Here is a 15326-nt window from a genome sequence, read left to right on the forward strand (position 1 = left end):
CAATATGAAATTATAATGAAATGCACTAATAATCAAAGATGAATCTCAAAAGCATAGTGCTAAGTGAAAGAAGCGAGACACAAGAGAAAGCATACTGTATGAGTCCATTTATGTGGACTTTTAAAAAATACAATTTTATTTATTTATGGCTGAGCTGGGTCTTTTCTGCTGTTTGGCCTTTTCTCTAGTTGTGGCAAGTGGGGGCTACTTTCTAGTTGCAGTGCGAGGACTTCTCAATGCAGTGGCTTCTCTCATTGCAGAGGACATGAGGGCCTCAGTAGCTGCGACTCTCTGGCTCTAGAGCACAGGCTCAATAGTTGTGGCACAGGGGTTCAATTCCAAACCAGGGATTGAACCATGTTTCCTGCATTGGCAGGTAGATTCTTTATGACTAAGCCACCAGGAAAGCCCTATATAAACTTCTAATAAAGGCATCCAGGTGGCGCTAGTGGTAAAGAACCTGCCTGCCAATTCAAGAGACATAAGAGACATGGGTTCAATCTCTGCGTCGGGAAGATTCCCTGGAGGAGGAAATGGCAACCCACTCCAGTAATTTTGCCTGGGAAATCTTAAGGACAGAGGACCCTGGCGGGCTACAGTCCATAACATCGCAGAGTCGGACACAACTGAAGTGACTTAGCATGCACACAAAGGCAAAGTTACAGCAACAGAAAGCAGATCAGTGATTGCCAGGGGCTGGGCTTGGGGAAGAGGTTGTTGTTATTTTGTCACTAAGTCCTGTCCAATTCCTTTGCAACCTGATGGACTTATAGCCCTCCAGGCTCCTCTGTCTATGGAATTCTCCAGGCCAGAAAACTGGAGTGAGTTGCCATTTCCTTCTCTAGGGGATCTTCCAGACCCAGGGATCAAATCCCCGTCTCCTGCATTAGCAGACGGATTCTTCACCCCTGAGCCACCAGGGAAACCCCTGGGGAGGGGATGGACTCCAAAGGGGCAGGAGGAAACTCAGTGGAGTGACAGGAATATTCCACGTCCAATTCATGGTGGTGGTGTGGTTACACAACTGGACACATTTGTCAGACTCACCAACTATGCACTTAAAACCGATGAATTTTATTGTTTGTGAATGATACCTCAAAGTTGACAATCAAAAAGATTTCTTTATTGATGTATAACTGATTTACAATGTTGTATTAATTTCAGGTATACAGAAAAGCAGTTCAGTTATATATATATATGTCTTTCTTTTTGGATTCTTTTCCCTTTTAGGTTATTACAAAATACTGAGTAGAGTTCCCCGTGCTTTACGGTAGGTCCTTGTTGGTGATCTATTTTATATATAGTAGTGCTTATACGTTAATCCCAAACTCTTAATTTATCCCTCCCCACCCCTTTCCCCTTTGATAACCATAAGTTTGCTTTTTACATCTGACTCTATCTCTGTTTTATAAATAAGCTCATTTGTATCTTTTTTTTTTATTTCACATATAAGTGATGTCATATGATATTTGTTTTTCTCTGACTTACTTCATTAGTGTGATAATCTCTAGTCCATGCATGTTACTCACAAAAAGACTTTAAGGCCCAATTGTGGACTTAAACATTTTACCCTAAAAATGATGAACTCCATCTAATCCAGTTCCTTACTTTTGTATTTCAGAAATGCAGGAAAGAAGGTCCAGAGAGAGATTTTGTGACTTACATTACACAGCTCGCTTGTGGTTAAGGCACACCCCAGCACCGAGACCTCTGGTCTTTTTAGTCTTTTTTCTGTTCTTCCATCCTTCCCAGCACATTGAAACTCTGGACGTATCATGTCTCATGTTGTCACCTGAATAATTCACAGGGACCATGAAATGTCTGGCAGATATATAGTATTTTAATACTAAAAAAATGCTACACAATTATCCTATTATTAGAATGGAAGCACAGAGAACACAAATTACGTGCCTAAGAGCACAAATTAACTCACATTTTGTATTTCAATTGCACAATGAATGACTATTTCTTACCTCATATTGTTGTTGTGAGGAGTGAATTAAATTATACTAAATCAACTTTATGTCGAAAGTGCCTGGTGTACGGGTTCTCAATACACGGTAAATACTGTTTACATCAATTTTTTAGGGTAATGATCATGATAATGATAAACTTAATGGTGAGAATAATAATATTTTTATTTTGTAATAATAAAATTGAAATTAGAACACCCCTCCAAGAATATGACTTCCCTGGTGGCTTAGTCAGTAAAAAGTCTGCACGCAATGTGGGAGACCTGGGTTCAATCCCTAGGTCAGGAAGATCCTCTGGAGAAGGAAATGGCAACCCACTCCAGTATTCTTGCCTGGAGAATCCCATGGATGAGCCTGGTGGGCTACAGTCCATGGGGTCATAAAGAGTCAGACACGACTAAGTGACTAACTTTCTTTTCTTTTCCTTTCCAAGAAGATATGCAAATTAGGTCACATTCTGCCTATTAAAAGAGCTGGTGTATGAGTTGTGAGGAAATTCACTATGGCATTAGTGAATTCACAGATGGTATTACACACTGAAATAACTTTTTTCAGTAAGTAGTGCCATTTCCAGGAATTAATTTTTTAATGTATTTATTTTTTATTGAAGGATAAAATATAGACCAATGGAACAAGATAGAAAGACCAGAAACAAACTTATGCACCTATGGGTACCTTATGTTTGACAAAGGAGGCAAGAATATACAATGGAGCAAAGACAGCCTCTTCAATAAATGGTGCTGGGAAAACTGGACAGCTATATGTAAAAGAATGAAATTAGAACACTTCTTAACACCATACACAAAGATAAACTCAAAATGGAGCGAGAACAGGAAATAATTTTATAATACTATTTATACATATCTGCAAAGATACTCAGTGCTATGTTACAAAGGAAAAAATAAAAGCCTAATCTAAATGGCCATCAGTAGATGAAAAGGAGATTAAGGGAATGACAACTGAACAATGCAAGCCTACATGTATTGTCAAGGAAAGATATCCATGGTATAGTATTAGATCTAAAACAGAAGAATGTGTGTCATTGATGCCATTTCAACAACAACAAGAGAAGACTCTACACATGGACATCACCAGATGGTCAACACCGAAATCAGATTGATTATATTCTTTGCAGCCAAAGATGGAGAAGCTCTATATATTTAGCAAAAATAAGATCAGGAGCTGACTATGGCTCAGATCATGAACTCCTTATTGCCAAATTCAGACTTAAATTGAGGAAAGCAGGGAAAACCACTAGACCATTCAGGTATGACCTAAATCATATCTTATGATTATACAGTGGAAGTGAGAAATAGATTTAGAGGACTAGATCTGATAGATAGAGTGCCTGATGAACTATGGACGGAGGTTCATGACATCATACAGGAGATAGGGACCAAGACCATCCCCATGGAAAAGAAATGCAAAAAAGCAAAATGGCTGTCTGAGGAGGCCTTACAAATAGCTGTGAAAAGAAGAGAAGCAAAAAGCAAAGGTGAAAAGGAAAGATATACCCATGTGAATGCAGAGTTCCAAAGAATAGCAAGGAGAGATAAGAAAGCCTTCCTCAGTGATCAATGCAAAGAAATAGAGGAAAACAACAGAATGGGAAAGACTAGAGATCTCTTCAAGAAAATTAGAGATACCAAGGGAACATTTCATGCAAAGATGGGCTCGATAAAGGACAGAAATGGTATGGACTTAATGGAAGCAGAAGATATTAAGAAGAGGTGGCAAGAATACGCAGAAGAACTGTACAAAAAAGATCTTCACGACCCAGATAGTCACAATGGTGTGATCACTCACCTAGAGCCAGACATCTTGGAATGTGAACTCAAGTTGGCCTTAAAAAGCATCACTACCAACAAAGCTAGTGGAGGTGATGGAATTCCAGCTGAGCTATTTCAAATCCTGAAAGATGATGCTGTGAAAGTGCTGCACTCAATATGCCAGCAAATCTGGAAAACTCAGCAGTGGCCACAGGACTGGAAAAGATCGGTCTTCATTTCAATCCCAAAGAAAGGCAATGCCAAAGAATGCTCAAACTACCACACAATTGCACTCATCTCAAACGTTAGCAAAGTCATGCTCAAAATTCTCCAAGCCAGGCTTCAGCAATATGTGAACCATGAACTTCCAGATGTTCAAGCTGGTTTTAGAAAAGGCAGAGGAACCAGAGATCAAATTGCCAACATCCACTGGATCATGGAAAAAGCAAGAGTTTCAGAAAAATATCTATTTCTGCTTTATTGACTATGCCAAAGCCTTTGACTGTGTGGATCACAATAAACTGTGGAAAATTCTGAAAGAGATGGAAATACCAGACCACCTGACCTGCCTCTTGAGAAACCTGTATGCAGGTCAGGAAGCAACAGTTAGAACTGGACATGGAACAACATACTGGTTCCAAATAGGAAAAGGAGTACGTCAAAGCTGTATATTGTCACCCTGCCTATTTAACTTATATGCAGAGTACATCATGAGGAACGCTGGGCGCTGGAAGAAGCACAAGCTGGAATCAAGATTGCTGGGAGAAATATCAATAACCTCAGATATGCAGATGACACCACCCTTATGGCAGAAAGTGAAGAGGAACTAAAGAGCCTCTTGATGAAAGTGAAAGAGGAGAGTGAAAAAGTTGGCTTGAAGCTCAACATACAGAAAACAAAGATCATGGCATCCGGTCCCATCACTTCATGGGAAATAGATGGGGAAACAGTGGAATCAGTGTCAGACTTTATTTTTTGGGGGGCTCCAAAATCACTGCAGATGCTGATTGCAGCCATGAAATTAAAAGATGCTTACTCCTTGGAAGGAAAGTTATGACCAACCTAGATAGCATATTCAAAAGCAGAGACATTACTTTGCCAACCAAGGTCCATCTAGTCAAGTCTATGGTTTTCCCAGTGGTCATGTATGGATGTGAGAGTTGGATGTGAAGAAAGCTGAGCGCCAAAGAATTGATGCTTTTGAACTGTGATGTTGGAGAAGACTCTTGAGAGTGCCTTGGACAGCAAGGAGATCCAACCAGTCCATTCTAAAGGAGATCAATCCTGGGTGTTCACTGGAAGGACTGATGCTAAAGCTGAAACTGCAATACTTTGGCCACCTCATGCGACGAGTTGAATCACTGGAAAAGACTGATGCTGGGAGGGATTGGGGGCGGGAGGAGAAGGGGACGACAGAGAATGAGATGGTTGGATGGCATCACCGACTCAATGGACATGAGTTTGAGTGAACTCCGGGAGTTGGTGATGAACAGGGAGGCCTGGCGTGCTGTGATTCATGGGGTCGCAAGGAATTGGACGTGACTGAGCGACTGAACTGAACTTAGTGGTAGACAGGGGATGGATTCTGTACCCATTCTGTTAAAATAAACATTTTGCCCTCTGATAAATAATTTCAAGGTGATGATGAAACTGTTTTGGTTAAAACCTTAAGGGCTGCACCATTCCGCCACTACCTGTCCTCTGTGATTGGAATATTGGCCCTTGTTTCCTCTGTTAATACCGGGGGACCTCCAGAAAGTAATGGTGAGGTCACCAAGGGACATCATAAGGACAGCCTGAGGGTCAATGGTGCAGTCAGATTCCCTGAAGACAGAGATCAGATATCAGGTGTCAGTCAGGTGAGCTGGAGCAGAGCCAAGTGACAGTCGATGGGCCCTGTGATTCTGGCTGAAACATCTGAATCAACCCAGCACATCTAAGCTGTAATGATGAGCACCAGATCAGAAGGTCTTTTATTCGATGTAGTTCAGGACTTCTCTTTTCCTGATGAAATCCAGAGGAAGTGGCCACACTCTCTAAGCCTCCCTCTACCAGGGGCATGGGATGGCTACATGGAAACTTCATTTCCTGGGGACCCACAAAATGAGAAATTGCCAAGATTGTTAGGTGAACAGAGGAAGAAAGCAAGCACAAGTCTATATATTATCAAAAGGGAATATTTGATTCATGTCTACTGCACGGATGTAAGCTTCTCCAGCACAGGCAAGTATCAGTGTTTGTTCATCACTGATTCCTCAGCACAGGGCTTAACATAAAAGGGACTTACCTTCTGCAGGTCCCTCTGTGTTAACAGAGGAATTAAGGGCCAATATTCCAATCAGAGAGGACAGGTAGTGGCAGAATGGTGCAGTCTTTGAGGTTTTAAACAAAACACTAGAATGAATTGCAAAGCATCACTTCCTGAATCCAGTCACTGTACAGAAGGCAATGGTGACTTATACTCACTTATAAGTAAATAGTCGTTTATCCCAAAGTTCCAACCTTCCATTCCAACCTCTTCATACAGTATCCCCAGGAGGTAGAGAGTGGAGAAGAGATGGATCTAACACGTAGGCCTACAGATCTGGCTAAAGGGCTGGCAGTAAAGGCGAGGCACAGTCATTCATGTCACTCTGGATGCAAGCCTAGCACCTGAGGCCAAAATGCCTCAAGATCCTTTGTCTCATGCCTACCACTCAAATTCCTTAAATGAAACTGGAAGCATATTTTAGAATGCAGTATTCATGTTATCTCATTTAATTTTTTATACAGTTTTATGAAGTCATTAGTATTGCCCATGTCTTAGAGTGGATGAAACCAAAGCTTGAAGAGGATAAGTTATTTGTACAAAGTTTATGATTACCGAGGATGAGACAGGAATTATCTATGTTTCAAAGCCAGTGCAAGGTGGTAAAACCATGAAGTCAAGGAATGTAAAAATTGTTGTTTCTGTTGGTTTGTCTTTTTTCCATGACTGTTTTAATGCAGACATGGCAGTAATGAAAAGTTTTTAAACAGAAACCTTGGGATGTTCTGTAATTTTGGTTATCGAAGTTTACTATTTCCAGTCAAACATGATTATTTATCAGTGCTTTCTTCCACCTAAATCAAAATGAAACATGATTATTTATCAGTGCTTTATTCCACCTAAATCAAAATGATAAACAACAAGAGAAATGATAAACAACAAGAAACAACAATAAGGGATTTTCACTGCTTCTTCAATCCAAAAGGGAAACCAAAAAATAGAACAGAAATAACAGTTAAAGCAAGTCCCAATTATCAGCCTTTTCATCTACTGGGCAAATGATCAAACTATCCATTCTGAGGTGACAGCTCCCCATTGTGTTTACAGGAAGTTTCATTGACGGGGGGATTCAGTGCCTAGATCTGCAGAGTGCTCAACAAGGTCAATGCCAAATGATTTTACTGTGCTGATGCACTTGTAAGTCAGTAGATGAGCCGTTTGGTTAAACTGAGTCTTACCTCCATGCTCATTTTAACCATTTTTCCATGAACTGTTTCCTTCTCCTCAGTACCCCTGAAGGGCTCTATTAGGAGAAGGTCAGACAATTGAAGTCAATCCCAGTAGATGACAGCAACATTAAGAGACACCATAAAATGTCCAATGATTTCAATCAATTCCTCTCCCTTGCTTTTTTAAAAATTGAGATATAATTTACATATCAGAAAATTCACGATATGAAAGTGGACAATTCGGTAGCTTTTAGTATACTGGCTGCTGGTGGTTGGGGGAAGGGAGGAATGGGGAGTTATTATTTAATGGAACAAAGATTCAATTTTATAAGTGGAAAAGAATTTCAGAGATAGATGGTGGTCATGGGTACACAAAATGTGAACGTACTTATTATCACTGAACTGTATACTTAAAATGGTTAAAGTGATAAATTTTATGTTACGTGTATCTTAACCATAATTTTTAGAAACAAAACTATCAAGAGAGTGAAAATCCAAAAGACAGAATGGGAAAAATATTTGAAAATCACATAGCTCATAAATGTATAATATCCAAAGTATATAAAGAACACTTACAACTGAACAATAAAAGGATTAATAACCCAATTTAAAAATGGGCAAATGATTTGAATAGACCTTTCTCCAAAGAATATATAAACACAGCCAACAAGCACATGGAAAGTTATTCAACACCATCATTCATTAGGGAAATGCAAATCAAAACCACAAGCTAGTATGTCTACCTACCAGCCTGAATATCATTTCAAAATGGACAAATGAAATGGCTTAGGATGTGAAGAAATCAGAACCTTCATATGATGCAGGTGGGAAAATAAGATGATGTAGCCACTGTGAAAAATAGTCTGGAATTTCCTCAGAAAGTTATACATACCAATTCCTATGTATACACCCAAGAGAAATAGAAACACATCTTCATGCAAAAACCTGTACACAAATGTTTCTAGTGGCATTACTCATAATAGTTAAAAAAGTGAAAAAAACACAAACGCCATCAATTGATGAATAAATTTTTAAAATATGGTATATTCATACATTGAACTATTACTCAGCCACAAAGAAGAGTGAAATACTGATATGTGTTATACTATGCAAAAAACCATAAAGACCTTACACTAAATGAGAGAAGCCAGGTACAAAAGGTCACATATTTCATGATTCCATTTTTGTGACATGTCTGGAACAGACAAATCCATAGAGTCTATATGGAGATTATGGGAACTGGGGTTGGAAGGAATTGGGACTAACTGAGAAGGACTGATGCTGAAGCTGAACCTCCAATACTTTGGCCACCTGATGTGAAGAACTGACTCATTGGAAAAGACCCTGATACTGGGAAAGATTGAAGACAGGAGGAGAAGGGGATGACAGAGGATGAGATGGTTGGTTGGTATCACCGACTTGATGGACATGAGTTTGAGCAAGCTTCAGGAGTTGGTGATGGACAGGGAAGCCAAGGCATGCTATACTTGAACTGAGACTAACAAGTATATGGCTTCTTTTTGGAGTACTGTGAATGTTCTGGGCTTCCCAGGTGTGCTAGTGGTAAAGAACCCACCTGCCAATGCAGGTTAGATGTAAGAGACACTGGTTCAAACCCTGAGTTGGGAAGATCCCTTGGAGGAAGGCATGGCAACCCACTCCAGTATTCTTGCCTGGAGAATCCCATGGACAGTGGAGCCTGGCAGGTTGCACTCCATAGGGTCACACAGAGTTGGACACAATTAAAGCGACTTAGCAGAGCACAGCAATGGTTGCATAACACAGTGAATATACTAAAACCCACATAATATTCACTTTAAAATGGTGGGTTATATGTTAAAAGAACACTATATATTAAAAAGGAAATGAAACATAAGTAAAGATCAATTCCCATATAATTAAGGTAAGTAGTTGAGACAGAGAAAATCTTTGTGCTATTGAGAGAGCTTGCATATATATGTGCCTTGGCTTTGTTCCACAGGAAGAGCATCTCCACCTGTGAATACTACTCCTAGAAATGAAAACACGATTAGAAAAGATTCCTGCCATGATAATGATGATTCTAATAGCCAAATAACATAGGAACCAGGCAATGTTCTGAGCTTCTTACAAATGCTCCTTCGTTTACTCTTCCCAACAACCCTGTGATAGTGGTTCTCCAAATTGAAGGTGCATCAGAACCACCTGGGAGTCAGATTGCAGACCTCTATCCGCTAGTGTTTGAGGCATTGGATCTAGCATGGGGTTCCAGAATTTGCTCTTCTAGTAAGTTCCCTGGAGAAGGCAATGGCACTCCACTCCAGTACTCTTGCCTGGAAAATCCCATGGATGGAGGAGCGTGGAAGGCTGCAGTCCATGGGGTCGCTGAGGGTTGGACACGACTGAGCGACTTCACTTTCACTTTTCACTTTCACGCATTGGAGAAGGAAATGGCAACCCACTCCAGTACTCTTGCCTGGAGAATCCCAGGGATGGGGGAGCCTGGTGGGCTGCCGTCTCTGGGGTAGCACAGAGTCGGACATGACTGAAGCGACTTAGCAGCAGCAGTAAGTTCCCAAGTGACATAGATGTTTCAGGTAAGGGGACCCACATGGAGAATAACTGCCCCAAGGGAGAGGTGCTACTGCATGCCCCATTTTACAGATGGAGATGGTCAAGGCAGTGGGGTATACAAAATCAAGGGTGGTGCCAGGTTCCTCTCTAAAGTGAAGAAATAAATGTGCTTCAGGCCGGCAGAGCTTAGAAAAGGAAGCTAAGCTTTGGAGACTTTGCTTTTGTCCCGCACCCCCAGCCCCCATCAGTCACTCGGCAAATTGGACTCTGGTTGCCAGAAGGCATAAGGAAAATGAAGTATGAGTACTGAGGAAATATGAGATAAGGAACCACAGCTCCCCAGGGCCAGGCTCTGGAATTTAGTGCTGATGCTGGCTTACCTGGTGTCATGTGAAAGGAGGAAAAGACAGGTGAGCCACACAGAAGGCATGCTGCCTGAAATGGGTTGGACCTCTTCCCACCCCCATCAGCTTCCAGGAAGGTGTTTTGCCTTGAACAGGCTACACCTGAGAAAACTGTTATAATTTTATGCTCAAGCTACACCAAGCAAAGGACAGTGAGCACAAGGTCAGAGCTTAACTAATTCTCGTTGATTGATTTAATGATTTGGCTCACTGTTTAATCCTACAGGAAAAGCAATGTTAGAGTAGCTCAGAAAAGTAACTTGTTTCATAAATGGCTTCATATGAATATCAACAGTCTGTGATTATAAACAGTTTCGCGTCCATAAAATTATGTGATAATAATTGTTGTTGTTGTGTTGTTTAGTTGCTAAGTCACATCCGACTCTTTTGCAACCCCATGGATTGTAGCCCGCCATGCTCCTCTGTCCATGGGATTTCCCAGGCAAGAATACTGGAGTGGGTTGCCATTTCCTTCTCCAGGGGATCTTTCCAGCTCAGGCACTGAACCTGCGTCTCCTGTATTGGCAGGTGGATTCTTTACCACTGAGCCACCAGGGAAGCCCAAGTGATAGTAAACCACTTTACAAATGGACAATTGCCTGGATAATGTTTCTTAACAGTGATTCTTGGCTCATTAAATTTAATCAACTTGGAGTGGGTTGTTATTTTGGGGATGGCCGTTAAGTGGCCTCAGGGTTTTGAATACTACCATACAAGATTTGTTCATCCCCCTAGGATCTAAAACTTTCAGAGACAGGGTAAATAATTATATCCTGTTTCCCCAGCAAGCAAAAGAAATCTAGACAGATGCACACAAAAATATGTTCTCAGAGATATTGCATTTTAAGTAGGAATCTACCAACTGCATTTTATCAAAGGCAAAGCAAAGGATTGATCACTTAGCTAAAATATGACTATTTTAATAATTAGCACTTATCTAAGTCCGTCTAGTCAAGGCTATGGTTTTTCCAGTAGAAAGTATGGATGTGAGAGTTGGACTATAAAGAGGGCTGAGTGCATAAATGTGGTGTTGGAGAAGACTCTTGAGAGTCCCTTGAACTGCAAGGAGATCCAACCAGTCCATCCTAAAGGAGATCAGTACTGGGTGTTCATTGGAAGGTCTGATGTTGAAGCTGAAACTCCAGTTCTTTGGCCACCTGATGTGAAGAGCTGACTCATTTGAAAAGACCCTGATGCTGGGAAAGATTGAAGGCGGGAGGAGAAGGGGACGACAGAGGATGAGATGGTTGGATGGCATCACCGACTCGATGGACATGGGTTTGGGTAGGCTCCAGGAGTTGGTGTTGGACAGGGAGGTCTGGCGTGCTGCAGCTCATGGAGTCACAAAGAGTGGGACACGACTGAGAAACTGAACTGAACTGAAGTTATTTGGCAAAGAAATGGCATAGAAGAGTAGGAATAAGAACAAAATGGTTAATGCCTTTCTGTAACACATTACTTAACAGATTTTGTATAAATAGATGTTATAGTTTCTTGCTTAAATGACCTCCCATATTTCTCTGGTATTTAGATATTTCTTAGCCTAATTTTAGATTTGGGGCACATTTGGAATTTCAAAAAGTCCAGCTTTCTCCAGGGCATTTATATCACATTCCAAGAAACAAAGGAGCTGCCACTCCTTGGAGCAGTCTCTAGGCAGGCTAGGCAGGCAGCCTCTAGGCTGCCCCAGGTATAGAAAGTCATGCAGTGGTAGGGATTTTCCACTCTGTGACCCAAGGGCAAATGTAAAACCCATATATTAGATTATGTACTTAGATTTCTTAAATGAATGACTGTTGAACTCCATGGTATATTTTTAAAAAATTTTAACCTCCAGTCATTTCCAATATTTGGTAACCACCTAAGACCTTCGGCCTCTTGCTGTGTCTGAGAGAGGAAAGCTTCTATTTCTTCAAAGATCTTAAAACTTTAAAAGAATTGATTTTTCTAAATTGTATGGGGTTACCAGAACCATTCAATAAGGAAAGGATCAGTTCAGTTCAGTTCAGTTCAGTCGCTCAGTCGTGTCCGACTCTCCGCGACCCCATGAATCACAGCACGCCAGGCCTCCCTGTCCATCACCAACTCCCGGAGTACACTCAAACTCATGTCCACAGAGTCGGTGATGCCATCCAGCCATCTCATTCTCCGTCGTCCCCTTCTCCTCCCGCCCCCAACCTTTCCCAGCATCAGAGTCTTTTCCAGTGAGTCAACTCGTCTCATGAGGTGGCCAAAGTATTGGAGTTTCAGCTTCAGCATCAGTCCCTCCAATGAACATCCAGGATTGATCTCCTCTAGAATGGACTGGTTGGATCTCCTTGCAGTATAAGGGACTCTCAAGAGTCTTCTCCAACACCACAGTTCAAAAGCATCGATTCTTCGGCGATCAGCTTTCTTCACAGTCCAACTCTCACATCCATACATGACCACGGGAAAAACCATTGCCTTGACTAGACGGAAGGATAGTCTTCAACAAATAATGCTGAGAAAGTCAGATATCCACATGCAAAAGAATGAAATTGGACCCTTAACTACCATATGCAAAAGTTAACACAAAATGGATAAAGACCCAAACATAAGAACTAAAACTACAAAACTTTAGATGAAAACACAGGTAAAGAGCCTCATGATACTGGGCTTAGTAATAATTTTTTTGATACGATACCAAAAGAATAGGCAACCAAAGAAAAAACAGGTAAACTGGATTTCATCAAAATTTAAAACTTTGGTGCACCAAAGGACAGTACTGATTTTATGAAAAGGCAACTCACAGAATTTAAGAAAATATTTGCGAATCACAATCAGATTGGAACCTGTGCGGTGCTGGTAAAATGATGCAGACACAGTGGAAAACAGAGAAAAAAATCAAACATAGAATTACCATATCCAGCAAGTCCACTTCTGGGTTCAGTTCAGTTCAGTCGTTCAGTCGTGTCTGACTCTGCGACCCCATGAATCACAGCACGCCAGGCCTCCCTGTCCATTACCAACTCCCGGAGTCCACTTCTGGGTAGATCCCCTAAATAAATGAAAACAGAAACATGAACATTTGTACAACAACATTGACAGTAGCATCATTCAACATAGTCAAATCTAGAAATAACCCATATAGTCATCTGGGGATGCCTGGAGAACCAAAACATTTGTCCAAGGGTATTTTAGTCACCTTCAGAAAAAAGAGAAATTCTGACACACACTGCAACATGAATTTAGTACATCATGAGAAACGCTGGGCTGGAGGAAGCACAAGCTGGAATCAAGATTGCCAGGAGAAATATCAATAACCTCAGATATGCAGATGACACCACCCTTATGGCAGAAAGTGAAGAGGAACTAAAGAGCCTCTTGATGAAAGTGAAAGAGGAGAGTGAAAAACTTGGCTTAAAGCTCAACATTCAAAAAACTAAGATCATGGAATCTGGTTCCATCACTTCATGGGAAATAGATGGGGAAACAGTGGAAACAGTGTCAGACTTTATTTTGGGGGGCTCCAAAATCACTGCAGATGGTGATTGCAGCCATGAAATTAAAAGACGCTACTCCTTGGAAGGAAAGTTATGACCAACCTAGACAGCATATTAAAAAGCAGAGATATTACTTTGCCAACAAAGGTTCATCTAGTCAAGGCTATGGTTTTTCCAATGGTCACATATGGATGTGAGAGTTGGATGGTGAAGAAAGCTGAGCGCCGAAGAATTGATGCTTTTGAAATGTGGTGTTGGAGAAGACTCTTGAGAGTCCCTTGGACTGCAAGGAGATCCAACCAGTCCATCCTAAAGGATATCAGGCCTGGGTGTTCATTGGAAGGACTGATGCTGAAGCTGAAACTCCAATACTTTGGCCACCTCATGCGAAGAGTTGACTCATTAGAAAAGACTCTGATGCTGGGAGGGATTGTGGGCAGGAGGAGAAGGGCACGACAGAGGATGAGATGGCTGAATGGCATCACTGACTCAATGAACATGAGTTTGAGTAAACTCCGGGAGTTGGTGATGGACAGGGAGGCCTGGCGTGCTGCGATTCATGGTGTCACAAAGAGTCAGACACGACTGAGTGACTGAACTGAACTAAACAACGTGAATAAACCTTTAAGACATTATGTTAAGTGAAATAAGCCTAAGATGATAAATATTACATGATTCCATAGTGGTTGCCAAAGGCTTCAGGGGTGGAGAGAGGGCAGCGGGCAGGGAGAAATGCAGTGTTATTGTTTCGTGGTACAGAGTTTCTGTTTCAGAAGATGAAAATGTTCCAAAGATGAGAGATGGTTATGGTTGCACAACAATGTGAATGTACTTAATGCCACAGAACTGTACACTTAAGTAAACATTTTTATGTTATGTAGATATTAACATAGTAAAATTACGTTTGATTGTGCTTCTAAAATGCTTATCGACTTAATCTTAAGTACAAATTAGTTTAAAAGTCCAGTGAATCATGAGTACATTTTAATTTAAACAATTCAAAATATGCACAGAAAAAAAGTAATGTGGGAACAGACATGAGGTAATGATCATTTTTTTCTAAAAGGGACTTTCTATAATGAATGTGTTTTTATGTAGTAAAGGACACACATGTACAAAGTTTGACTTGTGTTCCATAAATTCTTAGTTATGTAAATTAGTATTTAACATATAAACCTATTTTCCTCCATTTAAAACTTTTCACTGTCATTTAAATCCTGACATTCAATGTAAATTAAAGTAGAAATCACAGAAGCTAAAAGTCACAATTCTTAAATCTCCAGAAAAGGACCTTTTCTTAAATCTTAAATTTCTTTCCTTAAATCGTAAATTTCTTAAATCTCTAGAAAAGGACCTAGATACTAAGGAAGAAGAGTGGGAAAGTAAAAGCAGTTACTACCTGCCATTTTTCCGTTTTTCTTAAACGAAAATTTTCTGTAAACAACTCATTTCTGTTGGTTTTTGAGGAAAACTTGAGAGATAAGAAGAACCCCTAACTGGGGAAGATAGGAGAAGGGTATTACAAAATAGCACCTGTTCTCTGGAGACCCTCCCAGCCCTTTGCCTTCCTGGGATTTGGGCAGTGACCAGGGCGCCACATTCTCTGAGGAACTGAGATTCCTCAAACCCAGCGTGTACCACCCTTAACCCTGGAGGTCGGCTTGCGGGCTTTGCATTCCTCCAGCC

The sequence above is a fragment of the Moschus berezovskii genome, chromosome 7, assembly GCF_049115385.1.
Source record: "Moschus berezovskii isolate FMDL1 chromosome 7, NW_MosBer_1.0, whole genome shotgun sequence".
Classification (NCBI taxonomy): domain Eukaryota; kingdom Metazoa; phylum Chordata; class Mammalia; order Artiodactyla; family Moschidae; genus Moschus; species Moschus berezovskii.